At 35.9% G+C, this 22,035-nt stretch overlaps 1 protein-coding gene across 9 annotated transcripts in view; it reads left to right on the forward strand.

Annotated features, from left to right (window-relative positions):
- DMD (dystrophin) overlaps positions 1–22,035 on the forward strand; it is a 2,228,404-nt gene that overhangs the window by 455,228 nt on the left and 1,751,141 nt on the right. The window lies entirely within an intron of this gene.

Here is a 22,035-nt window from a genome sequence, read left to right on the forward strand (position 1 = left end):
TTCTACTTCTATTTCTGACGTTGTAATTTGTCTCAGACACTAAAGAAGCTTTTAAAATTTAGTTGCCTTGGGGTCATTATTTTATCAAGTAGAAATTCATTTTAAGTCATCAAACTCTTTTTGATTTACAACTTTACGTAAGAAAGGGTGTTGTATACTCCACATGTATAAAAAAGAAAAAGTATAGAATCTTCCAAGGAATGGATAATTCAGTATGGGCCAAAAAGGAAGTACATGGGTAATTATTATACATGACAGAATGTGACCTCATCCACAAAAATTGTTACATATAGTCAGTTCAGTTCAGTCGCTCAGTCGTGTCTGACTCTGTGACCCCATGAATCACAGCACGCCAGGCCTCCCTGTCCATCACCAACACCCGGAGTTCACTCAGACTCACGTCCATTGAGTCAGTGATGCCATCCAGCCATCTCATCCTCTGTCGTCCGCTTCTCCTCCTGCCCCCAGTCCCTCCCAGCATCAGAGTCTTTTCCAACGAGTCAACTTTTCTCATGAGGTGGCCAAAGTATCAGAGTTTCAGCTTCAGCATCAGTCCTTCCAATGAACACCCAGGACTGATCTCCTTTAGGATGGACTGGTTGGATCTCCTTGCAGTCCAAGGGACTCTCAAGAGTCTTCTCCAACACCACAGTTCAAAAGCATTAATTCTTCGGCGCTCAGCCTTCTTCACAGTCCAACTCTCACATCCATACATGACCACTGGAAAAACCATAGCCTTGACTAGATGGACCTTTCTTGGCAAAGTAATGTCTCTGCTTTTCAATATGCTATCTAGGTTGGTCATAACATATAGTAGAATATTTTTTAAAGTATTTAAACATGCTCAAGGACAGTATCCCCTTCTAATATATGTCTATGTCCAGTGAAAATGTGGATGGATCATAATCTTTTAGGTAGAATATTGAATAAATTAAAATCCACTGGATCTGTACAGTTGTCCTTGCTCTGCTTCCTTATTTTAATTCTCTGGAATTAAATACAACAATATATAAACAGAGAAGGTGATTTTGGAGCAGGAACCTAACCTGCTGTTCTGTTTCCTTATTTCTTTCAAAGTCCATTGATTTCTTAAGTAATAAACTCTTTCACCATTTTGAATGAGGTTTGGTAGATGCTGCTATCTTTTTAATACATGTGATTTCTGATAAACTATTCTGGATTTTTTGGTCATTTGTTTAAACCTGTTCTTTAGGATTGATGCCAGCTTACTTCGGTAAAAGTCATTGTGAATCTGCACGTGTGCACGTGCATGCACATATGACAGATACTCATAGGTTTGAACAGGGGTTTTTTTAAAGTTAAACCTAGTAAGATGAATCACCTCCAACGTGAGAAAAAGCTCTTTAGACTATTTTAAAGTCAACATGGAGAAGAGAAATTGGCCTATAATGCACCTTTGATTCTTAACCTTTTTGAGAGTTATTGAAGAGATGCTTCTCTATAAAGTTAACATATATTGACCATAAAATATATAAGGGAGGATGTCTACGTATAAAACTTAGAAAACGGTTTAGTGGGAACAGTTGTTTTATTAGCCTTCTGCTCTTTAATGACTGAGACCATCCTGGGGCTATTTAAAAGATGATTTAATTTGTCCTCTAAACACATGGATGAGTTCACAGAGTTCTTTTTTTCTCCTTGAATCGACCATGTCTGCATTGATATTAAAAGCATGGATCAGGAATCTTTGTAATAATAAATCAGTCTTTTAAATGACTTGAAGTTGGTAATTTAAACTGCTTTAAACATAGATAAAATGAGTATTATAAATATTTGTAGCAAAATATTCCATAAACTTTCTACTTCACAATTAAAGGTTGTTTCAAGTGTAATTTTATTGTGAACTGTACTTGGGTATAACCTCAGTTTTTATGTAGTATCTATACCATTATGTTCTTCATGAAAATGATCAGTGGAACAAATAATCTTCCTAGAGATAACCTCTTCAAGTTTGCCCTAGATCAATAAATGATGCTATCATCTATTTGCTCAGCTGCTCCAAGCAAAATCTATACATCATCCTTTCACCAATCCCTGTTATCTCTAATTTTCAATTCATTCATGATGCCTTGTGGGTTATACTTTCAGAATAGATCACTAAGTCTTCACTGTCTCTCCCTCTTTACAGCCACCACTCTAGGTCAGAGTTGTCATCTCTTGACCACAGGAAGAACTTGCTAATTGCCAACTCTGCTTCCATTCTGGTTCTACCCTTAGTACCTTTATGCACAGCATCTAGGATGGTATCACACGATTCAAGTCCTTCACATTTGCTCTCCCAACTGTGTGGGTGCTTTTCTTTCACACTACATTTCACAGCCAAGGGAAATGAGCCCCAGAAAGATTTTGTACTTTTGCAAACTACTGTCAGAATAGCATGCTCCTGTGGTCCTAGGTCATGTTAAACAAGTCTCCTGTTTTAAATCTGTCCTTATGTTATTTCATATTATGCACACTGCATTTGAGAGCAGTTTTTTTTTCTTTTATATTCTAGTGGTTTCTAATCATAATATCAAGTGGATATATGAGAAACGAAATATTTTTCATTAATAGCTGTTAATGGAGAGCATAACCTGTGAACTTATCTGTCTTATATTTCATCTACCTTATGAAAATGTTGTCTTCATAATTTTTGTTGAAATATATTCAAAATTGTTTTTTTTTTTTTAAATTACCATGTTGCTAGTCAATATTTAACTGAAATGTGGATTAGGCAAATTACATAATAACTTCCTTTCTTATCTGGTAGCCCACATGAATATTGAGAGTATTAAGATATTAATTAAGGTATCTGCTGTCCTCTGAGGAGAATATGATCTATTTGTAGAATAAAGACAAAGCACAGCAGAAATATCTAATTTTATTTCTGTCAAGAGTGGTTTAGATGATATTTACTTACACCTTAAAAGTTTTAGTTGAATGTTCTTCCATTTCACCTAGTTTAATCTCTTATGTAAGAGAGGTAAAGGGAGCGGTACTGCCTTATTTTCTGTGTGTTTGTTTATGTACATTCATGGGGAGATCTTGATGCAAGGAGAGAGAGAATAAGAGCAACAAGGTAGGTATGGGCCAGAAATTTGATCATACAGTAGAGGACTGACACAGTCTGAAGCACTAGGAAGGCAAGGAGACTATTGCGATAGGTAGGAGGAAGGTACCTCAATTTACTTTTTTCAGTTACTCACATAATAAATACTTATTTAGTACCTACAATGGTTTTTCCACTTGTATTTGAGTTAGGTGATGGATGTAAGAGTAAGACATTACTGCATTAGGGTATGATATACGAGGTGCAATTATGTATCTTCAAAAATCTGTTCTATTGTTGATGGTTTTTTAAATTTAATATTGTTTAGTACAATATTAATAGAGTAGACAGTACTATTGGTCCTCCTCACGTTTAACATTGGTTGTATGAATGATACACAATGCAACAGAAAACTCTTCAACTCTCTGGGAAGAATTCATTCTGACTTAGATACAGTGGGTCAGTGGAGATTGTTCTTACCGTAGTACTGCTGGCTTATCCCAATACTGTTGATAATTCTGGACTTGTCCAGTCATCTAATAGATGGTGACTTCCTCATAAGTAGGACTTGTTCACAGCTGAATTCTTTTAAGGGCCTAAAAGAGTGCCTGCTTTTTAGTAAGTGCACAATACTTGTTTGTTGAAGGCATGGGATTTAGATTAGCCGATTAGTGATGGAGGCAAGGCTAGTAATATGTGCAAAGATCAAGTCAGGAGTTTCTCTTTTTTTGGCTGTGACATGAGGGATCTCAGTTTCCTGACCAGAGGTCGAACTCATGCCCCCTGCAGTGGACGCACAGAATTTTAACCTTTGGACTGCCAGGGAAATCCCTCAAGTCAGAATTTTAAAGTTCTAAGTAGGATTGATCATATAAGCTATCATCAGACTGATAGGCTAAATTCATTTTATTACTAATTAAATTAATACAAAGAATTGTAATACTAAAAACTAAATGGTCAGCATCCCAGTGTTGGAATTATTATTTGGGTTCCATCTCATATTTTCCTTCTTTTTCTTGGCTATTTCATTGTCTATTTAAGTTGGAAAAAAGATTTTCCTGATTATTTTACTTTGTTTAAAGAACAGAATACTGGTAAAGGTGATTTTTAAAATTAAAATATGAAGTATGCTAAATTGTAGACCTAAGGTTAGATTTACAAGAAGCTACATATAGGTTTTAATTTTAAGAATAGTATAAAATAATTTATCCCCAAACTAAATGATAATCATACTCATTATTGTGGAACAGGTTATTTTAAAGTATAGCACATCTTATTAACGGTATTAAATGGTTCTGTTGGATAGATGAATGCTAAGTTGTAGTTGTGATTTCCATATATGGTGGAAGGATTGACAGTGATAGAGATGAGAGAGTATGTTGCTATAGTACTCTCTATGTGAATCATATAATTTTATGAAAACTCTGGTACTTCCCATGGTATAGATTGACTGTTCTGATTAGAAACATGAAACACACTTTATCTCAATGGGTTTTATTATTACTGTATATGCTTAAGCAATACATACTGCTTTGCTTTTTAGGTAAATGTATGCACTATGAGAAGAGAGCCATGTAAATGTACAGATCATGATTTATATGGAAAATTATGTGCTGCTTATAAAGGAGAAGCTATATTACAAGTGATTTCTTAGATAAAAATTAAAGTGGTAACATATTTAAACTGAAGTACAAATTAGAATGTAAAATTTAAATGTTCTCTCAAAACTTATTTTTGCATGGGAGAAAAATAATCTATAAAATGTGTGGATAATTTATTTCAAAAGGTAACTTTAAAAATGTCAAACTCTCATGCTAAAAAGAGTACTTGAACAAGTAGATAATTTTTAAAACATTTAAAAAATCTCGTGAAAAAAGAAATGTTCAATGGAGAATTATTTGATGTGACTATCAAAAATCTGCATAAAAAATAGTAGCAAATGAATATAAATATTATGTGTCACTGTGTCTGAGCAGTGTTTTTCATGGTTCTAAGCCAACAGTAATTCCCCTGTATGGAGTTAAATGAATAATAAAAGAGGGGGAATAGGATGACTTTCATTTGAAACTCAATTTCTTGGTACTTTGTGAACTACTGTGCTGCCTGTCAGTGGAATAATAAAATAATTCATACATCACAAGTTGGCTTAAAATGGCCATTTTAATTCAGTAAATTTTACTACAATAGCCATTTCACAAAAATAATGTGTGATCATAAAGATATTGAATGGTTGTGGATGCCAGAACAGAATTATATCATAGACCAAGTGAGAACTGGGTACTAAATATGAATTTTATTTTTAGGTTTATAGGTTTAAACCTCCTATGGTAGGTAGGAAAATGGCTCCCCAAAGATGTCCACACCCTAATCCCTGGAAACTATAAATATGTATGCTACATGACAACAAAGTAATTTTTTTCCTTAGGATGGGGAGCACATGTATACCTGTGATGGATTCATTTTGATATTTGGCAAAACTAATACAATTATGTAAAGTTTAAAAATAAAATTAAAAAAAAATTTTAATTAGAGGATCTTTACAATATCACCATGGTTTCTGCCATAATCTATATGAATCAGCTGTAGGTGTACATAAATCCCCTCCTTCTTAAAGCTTACCCCCCCGACCACCTCCCTCCCCCTCCCACCCCTCTAGGTTGTCACAGAGTACCAGCTTTGAGTTCTCTGCTTCATACAGCAAATTCCCACTGGCTATCTATTTTACATATAATAACATCTATGTTTCAATGATATTCTATCAAATCATCCCACCCTCTCCTTCCCCGACTGTGTCTACAAGTCTGCTCTGTAAGTCTGTGTCTCCATTGCTGCCCTGCAAATGGATTCATCAGTATCATCTTTCTAGATTCCATATATATGTTAATATAGAATATATGTCTTTCTCTTTCGGACTTACTTCACTTTGTATAATAGGCTCTAGGTTTGTCCACCTCACTAGAACCAACTCAAATGCATTACTTTTTATAGCTGAGTAATATTCCATTATGTATGTGTACCCCAACTTTCTTATCTATTCATCTGTTGATGGATATCTGGGTTGCTTACATGTCCTAGCTACTGTATATAGTGCTGCAATGAACTTTGGGGTACATGTGTCTGTTTCCATTATGATTTCCTCAGGGTATATGCCCAGCGGTGGAATTGCTGGATTGTATGGTAGTTTTAGATTTTTTTTAAATCCCCATACTGTTCTCCATAGTGGCTACATCAATTTGTATCCCCACCAGCAGTGTAGGAGGGTTCCCTTTTCTCCACACCCTCTCCAGCATTTGTTGTTTGTAAACTTTTTGATGGCCGTTTTGACTGGTGTGAGATGATTGCCTCATTGTAGTTTTGATTTGCATTTCTCTAATAATGAGTGATGTTGAGCATCTTTTCATGTGTTATCAGCCATCTGTATGTATTCTTTGGAGAGATGTTGGTTTAGGTCTGCTGCTCACTTTTTGATTGGATAGTTTGTTTTTTTCTGTTATTGAACTACATGAGCTTCTTGTATATTTTGAAGATTAATTCTTTGTCACTTGTTTTGTTTGTAATTATTTTCTCCCATTCTGAGGGTTGCCCTTTCACCTTGCTTATAGTTTCCTTTGTTGTGCAAAAGCTTTTAAGTTTCATTAAGTCCCATTTGTTTATTTTTGTTTTTATTTCCATTACTGTATGAGGTGGGTCATAGAAGGTCTTTCTGTGATTTATGTCAGAGAGTGTTCTGCCTATGTTTTCTTCTAAGAGTTGTATAATTTCTAGTCTTATGTTTAGATCTTTAATCCATTTTGAGTTTATTTTTGGTTTTAAAATTTATTTAAAATTTTTGATATTAGGAAGTGTTCTAATTTCATTCTTCTACGTGGAGCAGACCAGTTTTCCCAGCACTGCTTGTTGAAGACACTATCTCTTCTCCATTGTATATTTTTGCCTCCTTTGTCAAAGATAAGGTATACATAGTTTAATAATTAGCTGACTTTAAAATAGGAAGATCATGCTGGGTTAACTGTGTAGACCCTATAGCTACATGGATACTAAAAATGTGACAGAGGAGTAGATTAGTGTGATGCAGTTTGACAAAAACAGTACCCTCTGTCACTAGCTTTGGAGATGGAAGAAAAGGACCATGAGCCAAGAGTTATAGGAGTCAGTCTTCTAAAAACTGGCAAAAGCTAGAAAGCTGATTCTCCCCTAGAGCCTGCAGAGAGGAACACAGCCCTGCTGACACTTGACTTTAGTCTAATGAGACCCATGGCAGACTGATCTACTTAACTATAAGATAATTTGTGTTGTGTTTAATCCACGAAGTTCTGGGTAATTTGTTACAGCAGCGGTTGACAATTAATGCAGCTTCCATAGAGCTTTCTGCTATCCAAATCTTGGTCTAACTGGCCTGTTGAACTGTAGCTTTGGGTCCCACGGAATCCCCTTCAGTGGGAGTAGTCGTGCAATGCTCATCTCTGCAGGACTTAAATCACAAGAAGTACCAAGAAACTTCTCCCCTCACCCTAGATCAAAATCCTTTTCTTTTGCTAGAACTTATTATTTTAAAGGATGATTGACAATGGGAATTCTTACTTCCTTTTGGGGAAATTATTCTGTACCTCTGAGCTGGTAGTGTCATATGACAGTTATACCATCACCCAATCATCAGTGCATCCCTTATATTCTGTTGAACTACATCGAGCCTGGGTTTCATTCATAGTCTCTTTTCCAGTAATGACTAGATATATACCTCCTTCCAGAATTCTCACTGGGATCACTTCTTAGAGGCACACCTTGCTTTTCACTTTACTGTGCTTTGCAGATAATTGCATTTTTTTTTTAACAGATTGACGGTTTGTGGTGATCTTGCTTCAACCTAATCTACCGTCACCATTTTTCCAACAACATTTGCTCACTTTGTGTCTCTCTGTCACATTTTGGTAATTCTTGCAATATTTTAAACTTCTTTATTGTTATTTCATTGGTTAGGGTGATCTGTGATGGATGATCTTTGAGGTTATTATTGTAGTTGTTTTGATGTTTTTTAGGGATAATGTATTTTTAAAATAAGGTATATACATTTTTTTAAACATGATGCTGTTACACACCTAGTTGGCACAGTGGTAAAGAAGCTGCCTGCCAGTGCAGGAGATGTGGGTTTGATCCCTGCGTCGGGAAGATCCCCTGGAGTTGGAAATGACAACCCACTCCAGTATTCTTGCTTGGGAAATTCCATGGACAGAGGAGCCTGGTGGACTACAGTTGATGGGATCACAAAGCATCAGACATGACTGAGTGAGCACACATATGCGCACACACATGTAACAGACTACACTATTGTGTAAACATAATTGTTATAGTTACTGGTAAACCAAAACATTCATGTGACTCACTTCATTATGATATTCACTTTATTACAATGGTCTGGAACCAAACCCACAAAATCTGCAAGGTATGCTTGTACACAGGTGGTTACGTATGCATGTATGTATAGTTATGTGCATGAACACACACATGCATACATACCCCTCAACATCCAGATTTGAGCAACAATGTGCATGGGGCATAAGGATGCCTAATTCCATGCTGGGGAAAAAAAAAGCCTTTCCAAAGTAAAGCTAATCTGTAGAACGTAACTTCTCCCATCCCTATAAGACTTTTACATGAGTGCGTGAAACAATTTGGCTCTTTGGGGAAGCATCTGAAATTCCCCCTTTGCAAAAGATTGGTTTTGCTTTGCGCTTGCATATATAAATGCTTATAGAAAAGGAAGGTGAAGCTTTGCTCAATGAAAAGGATAATCTGTCCTAAAGTTTCAAATATCTCCATTTCTTTTGGATCACTGTTTTCCTCAAGTCCCCTAAAGGAAGCATCATTCCCCTCACATGAGTGAAAGAATAATGAGATTAACAAGAAGAATAAGAACAAATAAAAAAGTATATTTAATTCTCACCATAAACAATAAAGAGTCCTGTTTATTTCAGAGTAGGTTCTCTGAGATTTCCATGTTTACTTAAAGTGTGTTTAAATTAATAACCACTAATATCAATATTTATTGAGTGTTTACAACACATTAGTCACTGTACTAATTATTTTAAATGCATCTTCCCATTGATTCCTCAGCTTGATAGGATTTTTTCCCTAAAAAATCAATCTTAACAACTAGGAACTCCTTGTCTAGTTCACAGTGCTGGCTGCGAGATTCTGACCTGGATATAAATTAATAATGGTGCAAAATAAAGTGACCTAGAAATGAAGCTAATCTTATCAGCATTCGTTTTTAATTGAGAAAGTCTAATTACTCAGATAATTGTGGGGCTTTTTGCTTACTTTTAATTACTGTAAAAACAAAAACGAAAGGAGAGACATTTTTGCTGCTATGTATGCCTCATGCCCTATAAAACTGGATATACATTTTTATGACCCATTTAGCTTCATTCATTTTACCAGTGAATAAAATGCAATATAATGTGTTTCTGATTTCATACTACTTTTGTCTGACTTTTTATAGCCATAAAACATCAGCTCCACACACAGGCATATTTTTGGTTGGGTGAGTTTATTTACTTTGTTTAGATAATTAAGCATTTCAGAAGATCAGTGTTGTAGCTTTGAGGTTTCACAAAAGTTTTCAGGAAAGCTTGGGGAAAAATGCCTCATTATACTTGAAACAATTGATTCTGCATTAATCAGTGCACTACCTCAAAGAGCTCCTCTGAAAGAATAAATCCAGATTAAATGAAAACATGCTTGGAATTAGTGTTTTAGTGTAATTTGCTGTAGACCTAAACAGCTTGAAAGGAGAAGTTGTGTCTTAAGAATTGTTCTCCTTCTCTTGTCTCATGACTCGCCTGACAGAATCCTCAGTACATGTTGAGTCCATTATTAAATAATTTTAATAACTTATTTAGCAAAATGGAGTATAAAACTTTTTTTTGGTTACAATCCTGGAACTCTTGCCTACTAGCAGGCCATTTCTCCTTCTCTGTAATTTCAAACATCCTTAATCTTTACATGTCTCTTTCTGATGGCCACTTCATCTTAAGTTGACCTCATTATGTTCCTCACCATTTCACGTGTTTTCCTACTGAGAATCATATTTATCCTGGGTTCCAGGCTGAGTCAGATATCGGAATATCACATACTGCAAGTGTAAGCTGAAACCCAGAGAAGTCATTAGGGTGGAATTAAGCTATAAATAGAAATACAAGCCCAATATGGGATATCAAAAAATAAATTGTGTGAATGGACTAGATTTAAAAGTCAAGTTATACAGAAAATAAAGCATTGGAAACTAACAAACAGCACTCATGAGACATTAAAATGAAAAAGAATAGAATGAAAATGGGCTGCATCTAATAACTGGACATCTCTCTTAGGACAAACTCCAAACTTTCAGTCAATTCTAGTTTTGGTTTATCAGTGAGCACTGTAGAAACACCCACAGAATCCTCCAAGGAAATGTGATCATCAAGCAAAGCTGATTTTGTAAAACTTATTGCACAACAGAAAGCAGGTCTTTCATGAACTTATCATAGTCTCTCAAGAGAGGAAGAGCAGGGAAAGGTACTTAAAAAATTTTACAGGCTGCGCTGTATGGTTCTAAAACTATTCTGAACTGGAGTTGGTCAGAGTTGGTTAACTAGATGAACTGCTGTGACACTCTTTGGAGTTGTCTTGGAACATTATGAGTCTGAATGAGTTACCATGAGACCATGTGAACTTGAACAATTACATTATATTTGAAGTGTGAGTTATGCTCACCATCATGAGAAATTAGGCTTAGTCTCAGTACTGTTGACATAGAGGACTCAGCTGGATCTCAGTTCCTAGTTCATTCATTAACACTTTAGAATACAGAGGTGGATTGGAGATTAGAGAGTGGTAACTTAGTTCACATACAGTACAGTGAAAAATTCTCCTTACTTCTCAGACGATTGCTATTCACCTAAAACACCTACTACAGTAACACTCTACACATACGAGTTAAGAGCATGGGCTCTGAAGACATACTGTCTTCATCTGTATCCTGGCTCTGCTAGTCAGCAGCTGTGTGTGCCCTTGAACACTTTACATAATCAATTTGTGCCTCTGTTTCCTCATTTGCAAAATGGGGCCAGTAATAATAGATGAGCTAATGTATGTGAAATACTTAGTATGGTGCTCAGTAATGGCTATTATCATTCATGCTATTACCGATTTTTTAAATGATGTTTATATTTATTTTAATTAAATGGCTATTTTCCCCCTTGTAAAAGCAGAGAGAAAAGGTTAGGAAATGGAGATGTGTAATTTATTTCCATTATTAATGACTTAATGTTAAATTAGTAGTTGGGCCAGTAGGCCATAAAAAGGAGATCTATCTTGTGGGTTATAAGTGCATATAGTAGAATATTCCATCAATTAATAATGGAATTAAAAAATGAAGCAAAATCTATTGAAATGACCTCAGGGAGGAATCAGAATCATTTTGCAGCAGTATGTACTTTGTGGACCGGCTGGTGATTTACCAGAGTAAATTATAAGTGGCAAACCAAAACCCTTAATTAGTTTGACAATGACAGTCTACTTTTCTGTACCTGTCTTCAAGGTCTGTCTTCTTCTAGGTTGGTTTCAGGGTTTTTTCTCCAGCTAACCCCAGCATGGGTATGGTATAATCTGTGGGAATATCAGAGAATTGCTAATTTAGCTAGGGTTTACTAGGGCTTTGATAAATGCATTGGTATTCTCTTATCCTTAGACTTGGAATTGTTTCATTTAACTTCTAGGCTATTTTTAGGTCTTGAACTAATCCTTAAGAATAATGTACCTAAGAGATGAAATGAAAGCCTCTCATTCTTAATAACCTGTGTGTGCGTGCATGCTCAATTGCTAAATCGGTTTAACTCTTTTGTGATCTCTAGGACTGTAGCCCACCAGGCTCCTCTGTCCATGGGATTATCCCAGCAAGAATACTGGAGTGGGTTGCCATTTCCTCCTCTAGGGGATTGAAGCCACGTCTCCTGCGGCTCTTGCCTTGGCAGGTGGATTCTTTACCAATGCTACCTGGGAAGCCCTCTTGACAACCTAACTTGTGCTTTTAATATGAGTTTGTTGCTTAGATTATTTTCTCTCTCTGTAGTGCTAAAATAGTTGACCATTGAAATAGCAGATGTAACATAGAGACCCATAGAGACTAGAGGATCATCACAGGGAATCTTATTTGATTCCATTCAGCTAACTGTTACGTACCTTCTGGGAATCTGCCATTTTGAAAATACTAGGAAGACAGAACCACAACCCTTGATAAGATGTTAATATGAACAAAGCTCTGTGAGAATGCAAGAGTGGGTGTTGGCTTAGGGTTGTGTGTGTGTTGGTGTATGAATATATGTGTGTGTCTGTGTGTTAGGGATGAGAATTGGATAATTCTTCATAGGTGAGGTAACATTTACGGTGTCAGTAGCTAAAACCTTTAGAAATCTTAGATTGGCGGGTTTGTAGTGGCTGTGTGTATGTATGTATGTGTATGTGTATATATATGTTTTTTTTCTTTTTTTTCCTTTTTCTCTTTTTTTCTTTTTTTTTTCCCTCTGTGTCAGACCTTATGTGTGACAAACTCTCATTTACGTAATCTGTTTTAGTCTTTCTAAGGCTGGCACAATCACTAAATGGGAATGGCCCCATCTGCCTTTCCACATGGCTTCACAATTACAGGAATGTGAATCCCTCCAAAGAATGCTTAGATATAGGCCAAAGGATTTTGTGGTCTCTGAAAAGTGTTTTACTGGAGATAAATGTAATTCAGTTCAAAATACAGTGATGTTTTAATCCAAACGAGTATTGTATGAGCTAATGATTTGCTCTCCATGACCTTATTTTGTATTCAGATCCAGCCTCACCACGGGCATTTGTGCCAGGTTGGGACCTGCCTCAGGGCCTTTGCACTTGCTGATCCTTTAGAATGGAAATAACTTTTCTTGAGAGAGTCATTACTGGGATCAACTGCTCTTTTCATCCAACATTATTTTTAAATGTCATTTTTTTTAAAGGCCTGCCCTGTGGATCCTCTATAAATAGAACTAACCCCTCCATCCCTTTCATTCTTTTTAGCCTGTTCTGGTTTTCTTTATAGCATTTTCTATGGCCTGAATTTGTTTATTTATTTATTCTTATTTTCACCTTTAGCATTCAAATTGAAGCTTCATAAGGCAAGAATTTCGTTCATTTTCTTCAGTATTGTATTTCCAGGGCCTAAAACAGTAGGGAATCAATACTTAATGAATAGTAAAATAATGGATAAATGAATTAATATTAGAGTTAGTATATTCTCTCAAGGGTTTCCCTGGTGGATCAGTGGTAAAGAATCCGCCTGCCAATGAAGGAGAAGCAGGTTCAACCCCTGGGTTGGGAAGATCCCTTAAAGAAGGAAATGGCAACCCACTCCCATATTCTTGCCTGGGAAATCCCATGGACAGAGAAGCCTGGTGGGTTGCAGTCCATGGGGGTCACAAAAGAGTCAGGCATAACTACTAAACAACAACCATAGCAAATAGTCTCTCAAATGTATATTTTGGGTTGTACACATTTAATTGCATGCAATTCATTATCTAATATCTTTATATGGCTTTAGAAACTAGTTGCTTTGAATATATTTAGATTAGAAAGACTAAAAATAATACATCAGTTGATCAGCAGAGAGCAAAAATTCCAAGAAGTAAAACTCCTTTTTATACCTAAGAATTTATTGTACTTTTGATATTAATTTATGAGTATTAGATTGTTGTCAATATAGTTTCCCATTGCATATAGTAGTAGTAGAAAGAGAGGCTTTAAATTCTACCCTCACTGCTCAATAACCCTGGAAAATTGCTGCCTGGACTTTTGCAGTAGTCTCTTACCTAGTCTCTCAGTCCCTGACTTTTTTTTGTGCATCAAACCGTTGACCATATTCTACCATAATTAGTATTTGACAGTGATAGATCTGAGCATGTCATCCTTCTGCTCATAAAATCTCATTTTACTACTAAATAAAATCCAGCTTTCTATGCCTAGCCATCTTTCTATGCTTAGCCTTTACTGCTTTCCAAAATGTGTTCTGTACTCAGTATCCAACTAACTTCCAGTTACAGCAAAGTTGGGAACACCTGTCCCTGAATCACAAAAGGTTTTATTTCATTTTTCTATACTACAAAATTCATTCCACTTGGTACTAATAATTTATTGGTAGTAACTATGTTTAACTGTTGGGTTCTTTTTTTTTTTTTTTTAGTTTTGTCATTCTTCTAGACTTTAAAGATGACCTCTCCATGAAACTGGATTATATTTCAAATGCAAAATGCCACATTTACCATAAGCCTCCTAATTTTTTTTCCTAGTTTTGATTGAGTAGTAATATTTTCTCAGTTTATTAGTAAAATTAGAGTATATCACTTGGCTGACATGCTGTAGTCCCATAGACTTTGAGGTGACCCAAACAGTTTAACTGTTCATCTGCCCTTTCTCCCCCAAAGGACATACTTTATACTGGTTGACCTTTATCCTGGATGACTGAATGATACAGCCAGATTTTTATAATTTTATTTAACTCAATAGACACAAAGTGTGATTGCATGATATTTTATAAGCTAGGATAGCATGGCTGCTGTACAACATAAACACATATGGGGATGTGTCAGTGACTTAAAACAATGCTTTATTTGTAGTGTAGTTATAAATCCAATGCAGGTGTTCCTTGTTGGTGACAAATAATTTTTCAGGAGTCATCAAGGGCCATCTTCCTTTATTGTGGGTCTGCTTTCTCTAAAGGCCAAGTCATGATTTTCTTCTGCATCTAGCCACTGAATAGAGGAAGAGAAGATAGAAAAGCCACAGTAGCTTCTGAAAAGTCTTGCTATAGAAATGTTGAATGTCAGTTCTCTGCACTTTCCATTGGACAAAACACGCATATGGCCACACTGAACTGCCAGGAAAATGTACTGCCTGGCTGAGTGGTTGGTTTTCAGCAAAAACTCCACAGTCTGAAAGGTGGAGAGTGAGTTTGATTGTCTCACTTCCTATTTCTGTCATAGTTTACAGCTTCAAAGGGAAAACTATCTAGTGGGCTTACAAATAGGAAGATAAAGCTTAATTACCAAAATATATGAGGAAAATGTGCATCAATGTCAATTCTGTATTAAGAAATCTTTAATCATAATGGGGTTTTAATTACAGAAATGAATAAAGGTCAGCAAATTTCATGGAACCTTAAGAACAAAATATAATATCAAGCTACCAACAGTATTCTTCACAGAGCTAGAACAAATAATTTCACAATTTGTATGGAAATACAAAAAACCTCGAATAGCCAAAGGGATCTTAAGAAAGAAGAATGGAACTGGAGGAATCAACCTACCTGACTTCAGGCTCTACTACAAAGCCACAGTTATCAAGACAGTATGGTACTGGCACAAAGACAGAAATATAGATCAATGGAACAAAATAGAAAGCCCAGAGATAAATCCATGCACATATGGACACCTTATCTTTGACAAAGGAAGCAAGAATATACAATGGATTAAAGATAATCTCTTTAACAAGTGGTGCTGGGAAATCTGGTCAACCACTTGTAAAAGAATGAAAATAGAACACTTTCTAACACCATACACAAAAATAAACTCAAAGTGGATTAAAGATCTCAACGTAAGGCCAGAAACTATAAAACTCCTAGAGGAGAACATAGGCAAAACACTCTCTGACATACATCACAGCAGGATCCTCTATGACCCACCTCCCAGAATATTGGAAATAAAAGCAAAAATAAGCAAATGGGACCTAATTAACCTTAAAAGCTTTTGCACATCAAAGGAAACTATTAGCAAGGTGAAAAGACAGCCTTCAGAATGGGAGAAAATAATAGCAAATGAAACAACTGACAAACAACTAATCTCAAAAATATACAAGCAACTCCTACAGCTCAACTCCAGAAAAATAAATGACCCAATCAAAAAATGGGCCAAAGAACTAAATAGACATTTCTCCAAAGAAGACATACAGATGGCTAACAAACACATGAAAAGATGCTCAACATCACTCATTATCAGAGAAATGCAAATCAAAACCACTATGAGGTACCATTTCACACCAGTCAGAATGGCTGCAATCCAAAAGTCTACAAGCAATAAATGCTGGAGAGGGTGTGGAGAAAAGGGAACCCTCTTACACTGTTGGTGGGAATGCAAACTAGTACAGCCACTATGGAGAACAGTGTGGAGATTCCTTAAAAAACTGGAAATAGAACTGCCTTATGATCCAGCAATCCCACTGCTGGGCATACACACTGAGGAAACCAGAAGGGAAAGAGACACGTGTACCCCAATGTTCATTGCAGCACTGTTTATAATAGCCAGGACATGGAAGCAATCTAGATGTCCATCAGCAGATGAATGGATAAGAAAGCAGTGGTACATATACACAATGGAGTATTACTCAGCCATTAAAAAGAATACATTTGAATCAGTTCTAATGAGGTGGATGAAACTGGAGCCTATTACACAGAGTGAAGTAAGCCAGAAGGAAAAACACCATTACAGTATACTAACACATATATATGGAATTTAGAAAGATGGTAATAATAACGCTTTGTACAAGACAGCAAAAGAGACACTGATGTATAGAACAGTCTTATGGACTCTGTGGGAGAGGGAGAGGGTGGGAAGATTTGGGAGAATGGCATTGAAACATGTAAAATATCATGTATGAAACGAGATGCCAGTCCAGGTTCGATGCACGATACTGGATGCATGGGGCTAGAGCACTGGGACGACCCAGAGGGATGGTATGGGGAGGGAGGAGGGAGGAGGGTTCAGGATGGGGAACACATGTATACCTGTGGTGGATTCATTTTGATATTTGGCAAAACTAATACAATTATGTAAAGTTTAAAAATAAAATAAAATTAAAAAAAATAAAATTTACCATTTTAAACAACAACAAAAAAAATAATAAATTCTTATATTGATTTTTATTTATTTCAAAAATATTGTGATAACCATGCTGGTTCCTTTTGTTACATGTGAATGGGGAATTAAATGCTGGCAGCAATGTTTTGCTGATAAGTGTTCAAAATATACTTGTCTTGGTGAAAAGATTAGCACAAAACTTTGTGCAGCCCAAGAATGATCAAAGATCAGATCAAAAATATGTAGTGGTATAAATCAACTGTGTTTTTCATTGTCATGATATTGACACTTGACCCAAGACACCTCCAAGGAGGACTAACTCTATTTCCAAACTTCTAAGGGCTGTACCTGCAGAAAATCTAATCAGTATTCTTGCTATTGAACAAGATTTCTGAATGACTGCCATAGTAGGAAGCATTTGAAAGGTAGAATATTCATTTTTAAATCTTATTTTTCTTTAACATGCTATAAATTCAATTAATATAGTGTCATTAAAAATGTTCTATTAGTATGTTTTGACTTTTCTCTTAGTTCTATTTTGGCATCATCACCATTAGTTTGATTTTTTGCTATTTATACATTTATTATTATTAATATTTTAAAATTGAAATATAGTTGATTTACAGTATTATTGATATACAACATAGTGATTCATTATTTTTATATATTATGCCCCATTTAAAGTTATTATAAAACATAGCCACGTTTCTCTGTGCTGTATAATATATCCTTGTCACTTATTTATTTTAAACACAGTACAGTAGTTTATATCTCCTAATCCCCTACTGCGATCTTCCTCCTCCCCTTCCCTTTTCTCACTGGTAACCACTAGTTTGTTCAGTCTATCTTGGAGTCTGTTTCTCTTTCATTATGTTAATTCATTCATTTTATTTATTTTTTTGATTCCTCATACAGGTGATAACATGGAGAATTTTTCTCTATTACTTATTTCGCTAAGCATAATACCGTCTAGGTACATTCATATTGTTGCAAATGGCAAAAATTGATTTTTAATGACTGAGGAATATTCTATTGTATTTACATACTGCTTCTACTTTATCCATTCATCTATTGATGGACACGAGTTGCTACTATATCTTGGATGTTGTAACTAATGCTGCTATGAACATTGGGGTGTGTGTGTCTCTTTTATAATTAGTGATTTGTTTTGTTTGGATATGTACCGAAGAGTGCAATTATTCAGTCATATGATAGTTCGTCTTAGTCTTTTGAGGAACCTCCATGGTATTTTGGGAGAAGGCAATGTCACCCGACTCCAGTACTCTTGCCTGGAAAATCCCATGGACTGAGGAGCCTGGTACGCTGCAGTCCATGGGGTCGCTAGGAGTCGGACACGACTGAGCGACTTCACTTTCACTGTTCATGCATTGGAGGAGGAAATGGCAACCCACTCCAGTGTTCTTGCCTAGAGAATCCCAGGGACAGCGGGGCCTGGTGGGCTGCCGTCTATGGGGTCGCACAGAGTCGGACATGACTGAAGCGACTTAGCAGCAGCAGTAGCAGCCATGGTGTTTTCCATAGTGACTGCACCAGATTATGTCCCCATCAACGGTATACTAGAGTTTTCTTTTATATCACATCCTCTCCAACATGTGTTATTTGTAGACTTTTTGATGGTAGCCATTTTGACAGGCATGAGGTGATATCTCATTGTGGTTTTGATTTGCATTTCTCCAGTAATTACTGGTATTGAACATCTTTTCATTTGCCTGTTGCCAATGTGTATATTTTCTTCAGAAAAGCACATCTATGTAAGTCTTCTGCCCAGCTTTTTATTGGATTGTTTGATTTTTTTGATACTGAGTTGTATGAGCTATTTATATATTTTGGATATTAACCCCTTATCACTCTTAACATTTGCAAGTATTTTCTCCCATTCAGTAGGTAGTCTTTTCCTTTTATTGATGGTTTCCTTTGCTGCACAGCGTCAGGGTCTTTTCAAATGAGCCAGCTCTTCACATCAGGTGGCCTAAGTATTGGAGCTTCAGCTTCAGCATCAGTCCTTCCAATGAACATTCAGGACTGATTTCCTTTAGGATGGACTGGTTGGATATCATTGCTGTCCAAGGGACTCTCAAGAGTCTTCTCCAACACCACAGTTCAAAAGCATCAATTCTTCAGCGCTCAGTCCTCTTCACAGTCCAACTCTCACATCCATACATGACCACTGGAAAAACCATAGCCTTGACTAGATGGACCTTTGTTGGCAAAGTAAAGTCTCTGCTTTTCAACATGCTGTCTAGTTTGGTCATAACTTTCCTTCCAAGGAGTACGCGTCTTTTAATTTCATGGCTGCAGTCACCATCTGCAGTGATTTTGGAGCCCAAAAAAATAGTTTGACAGTTTCCCCATCTATTTCCCATGAAGTGATGGGACCGGATGCCATGATCTTCGTTTTCTGAATGTTGAGCTTTAAGCCAACTTTTTCACTCTCCTCTTTCACTTTCATCAAGAGGCTTTTTAGTTCCTCTTCACTTTCTGCCATAAGGGTGGTGTCATCTGCATATCTGAGGTTATTGATATTTCTCCTGGCAATCTTGATTCCAGCTTGTGCTTCTTCTAGCCCAGCATTTCTCATGATGTACTCTGCATATAAGTTAAATCAGCAGGGTGACAATATACAGCCTTGACGTACTCCTTTTCCTATTTGGAACTAGTCTGTTGTTCCATGTCCAGTTCTAACTATTGCTTCTTGACCTGCATGCAGGTTTCTCAAGAGGCAGGTCAGGTGGTCTCCTATTCCCATCTCTTTCAGAATTTTCCACAGTTTATTGTGATCCACACAGTCAAAGGCTTTGGCATAGTCAATAAAGCAGAAATAGATGTTTTTCTGGAACCCTCTTGCTTTTTTGATGATACAGCGGATGTTGGTAAATTGATCTCTGGTTCCTCTGCCTTTTCTAAAACCAGCTTTAACATCTGGAAGTTCACAGTTCATGTAATGCTGAAGCCTGTCTTGGAGAATTTTGAGCATTACTTTATTAGCGTGTGAGATGAATGCAGTTGTGTGGTAGTTTGAGCATTCTTTGGCATTGCCTTTCTTTGGGATTGGAATGGAAACTGACCTTTTCCAGTCTTGTGGCCACTGCTGAGTTTTCCAAATTTGCTGGCATATTGAGTGCAGCACTTTCACAGCATCATCTTTCAGGATTTGAAATAGCTCAACTGGAATTCCATCACTTCCACTAGCTTTGTTTGTAGTGATGCTTTCTAAGGCCCACTTGACTTCATATTCCATGATGTCTGGCTCTAGGTGATCTATGTATATTTTTTATGCCAGTGAAATGCTGATTGATTACTATAGCTTTGTATTATAGTCTCATGTCTGGGAGGGCAGTGCCTTTTGCTTTGTTCTTTTTCCTTAAGTTTGCTTTAGCAAATCATGTTCTTTTGTGGTTCCATATAATTTTAAGATTATTTTTGTTTTTTTTTTATGAAAAATACCATAGGTATTTTGATAGGTAGTGTGTTAGATATGTATATTGCTTTGGGTAACATGTACAGATGTAATATTTTTGGAGCTGTTCATTTATTCTTAGAAATGGAATAAAATTGTTCTTTATGTATTTCTTAGATAACTCAGATAACAGTATGTCTCTGTCTTTTGTCAATATTTAAGCACATATAACAATAATTCATTCTTTAGCATGACATTTTTCAACTATTCCAAAACATACTCAGAAAGATAGACACATAGTTTTGTGGGTTTGTCCATGAGCATTTTATATATATATACACACATATAGAAAAACATATAATTATATATGTAAGTATATAATGTGTCATCATATATTTATGTATGTGTACATTATATGTGTCAGTGTCTGAATTAAATATTTTTAAACAGCATTTTTTCCTGTAATAATAAATACTTATATTTGCAAAATACCCCAAAAAAGTCCTTACTGTAATCCTCACAGAAATCCTGTTGGTAAAAATAGCATTAGCTTCATATTTCAGATGAGAAAACTTGGGCTCCAAGCAATTAAATACCTTGTTCCTGGTTAAATACCATGTGGAATCAAACCCAGCTTCTGCAGTCTTTTCTTGCTGTACTACATTAGCCTGGCTCTGAAAAAAATAGGACATAGGAAAGACTCTGACACTCTGAATTGAGTCAGTTCCGTTCAGTTCAGTCTCTCAGTTGTGTCTGACTTTGCAACCCCGTGAATCGCATATGAACATCAAAATTAGGAATGCCAGCCTAGAAAAAAGAAATATATTTAATGACATGTAATACAATTTAGAGTCTGAAAATGCTAAGGTTTCTGATCAACCAAAGTTCAGAATATGATCCTCCATAACATGGAGAATCATCCTGTGTATGTGAATGTGAATAATTCAATTCATAAAATTAGGTAGACTAAAGAAAATATAACATAAATGAGATAGCACGGAAAATGTTTTGCCAACTGGCTGCAAGTTGAATATTTTACTACTTTACTACTTTTTTACACCTCTTTTCTAAATTGTTCACTGGGGTTTCCTTTAAATGGCTACATTTTTTCGGAAGAGAATTCTGAGCATGCACATACATGCAAATGAGCCAAAAAACTTCTAGATGCCTTTAACTTCCATTAATATGACATTACTAATTCATGATGAAGATATTTTATTTTAATGTTAGTGGTGTTGCTTTTGGTTGGGAGCCAGGTGAATTTAATCCTATTACTATGCCTATTATGGAGAGTAATTTTGTTTAATGATATGTATTAGTGCGACAGTGGGCAGCTTGAATGGAGTCAGAGAAATGGCTGTTGGCAAACACTAAAGACAGAGAATTCAAATTTTTATGTGCCTTCTTAACTAGCATTCCAAATAATCTTCAAGAAAAAATATTTAAAGAATCCATGTAAAAATTCTGTAATCTTCATAGGTGACTCAGTCTTATTTATAGAAGATCCTAAAGATTTAACCAAAAAAAAAAAAAACTTATTAAAATAACAAATTCAGCAAGCTTGCAGGATATAAAGTCGATATGTAAAAATAAATTTTATGTACATTCACAATGAATAACAGAGGAAGGAAATTAAGAGAAAATTCTATTTCAAGTATCAT

The sequence above is a fragment of the Bos javanicus genome, chromosome X, assembly GCF_032452875.1.
Source record: "Bos javanicus breed banteng chromosome X, ARS-OSU_banteng_1.0, whole genome shotgun sequence".
Lineage (NCBI taxonomy): Eukaryota > Metazoa > Chordata > Mammalia > Artiodactyla > Bovidae > Bos > Bos javanicus.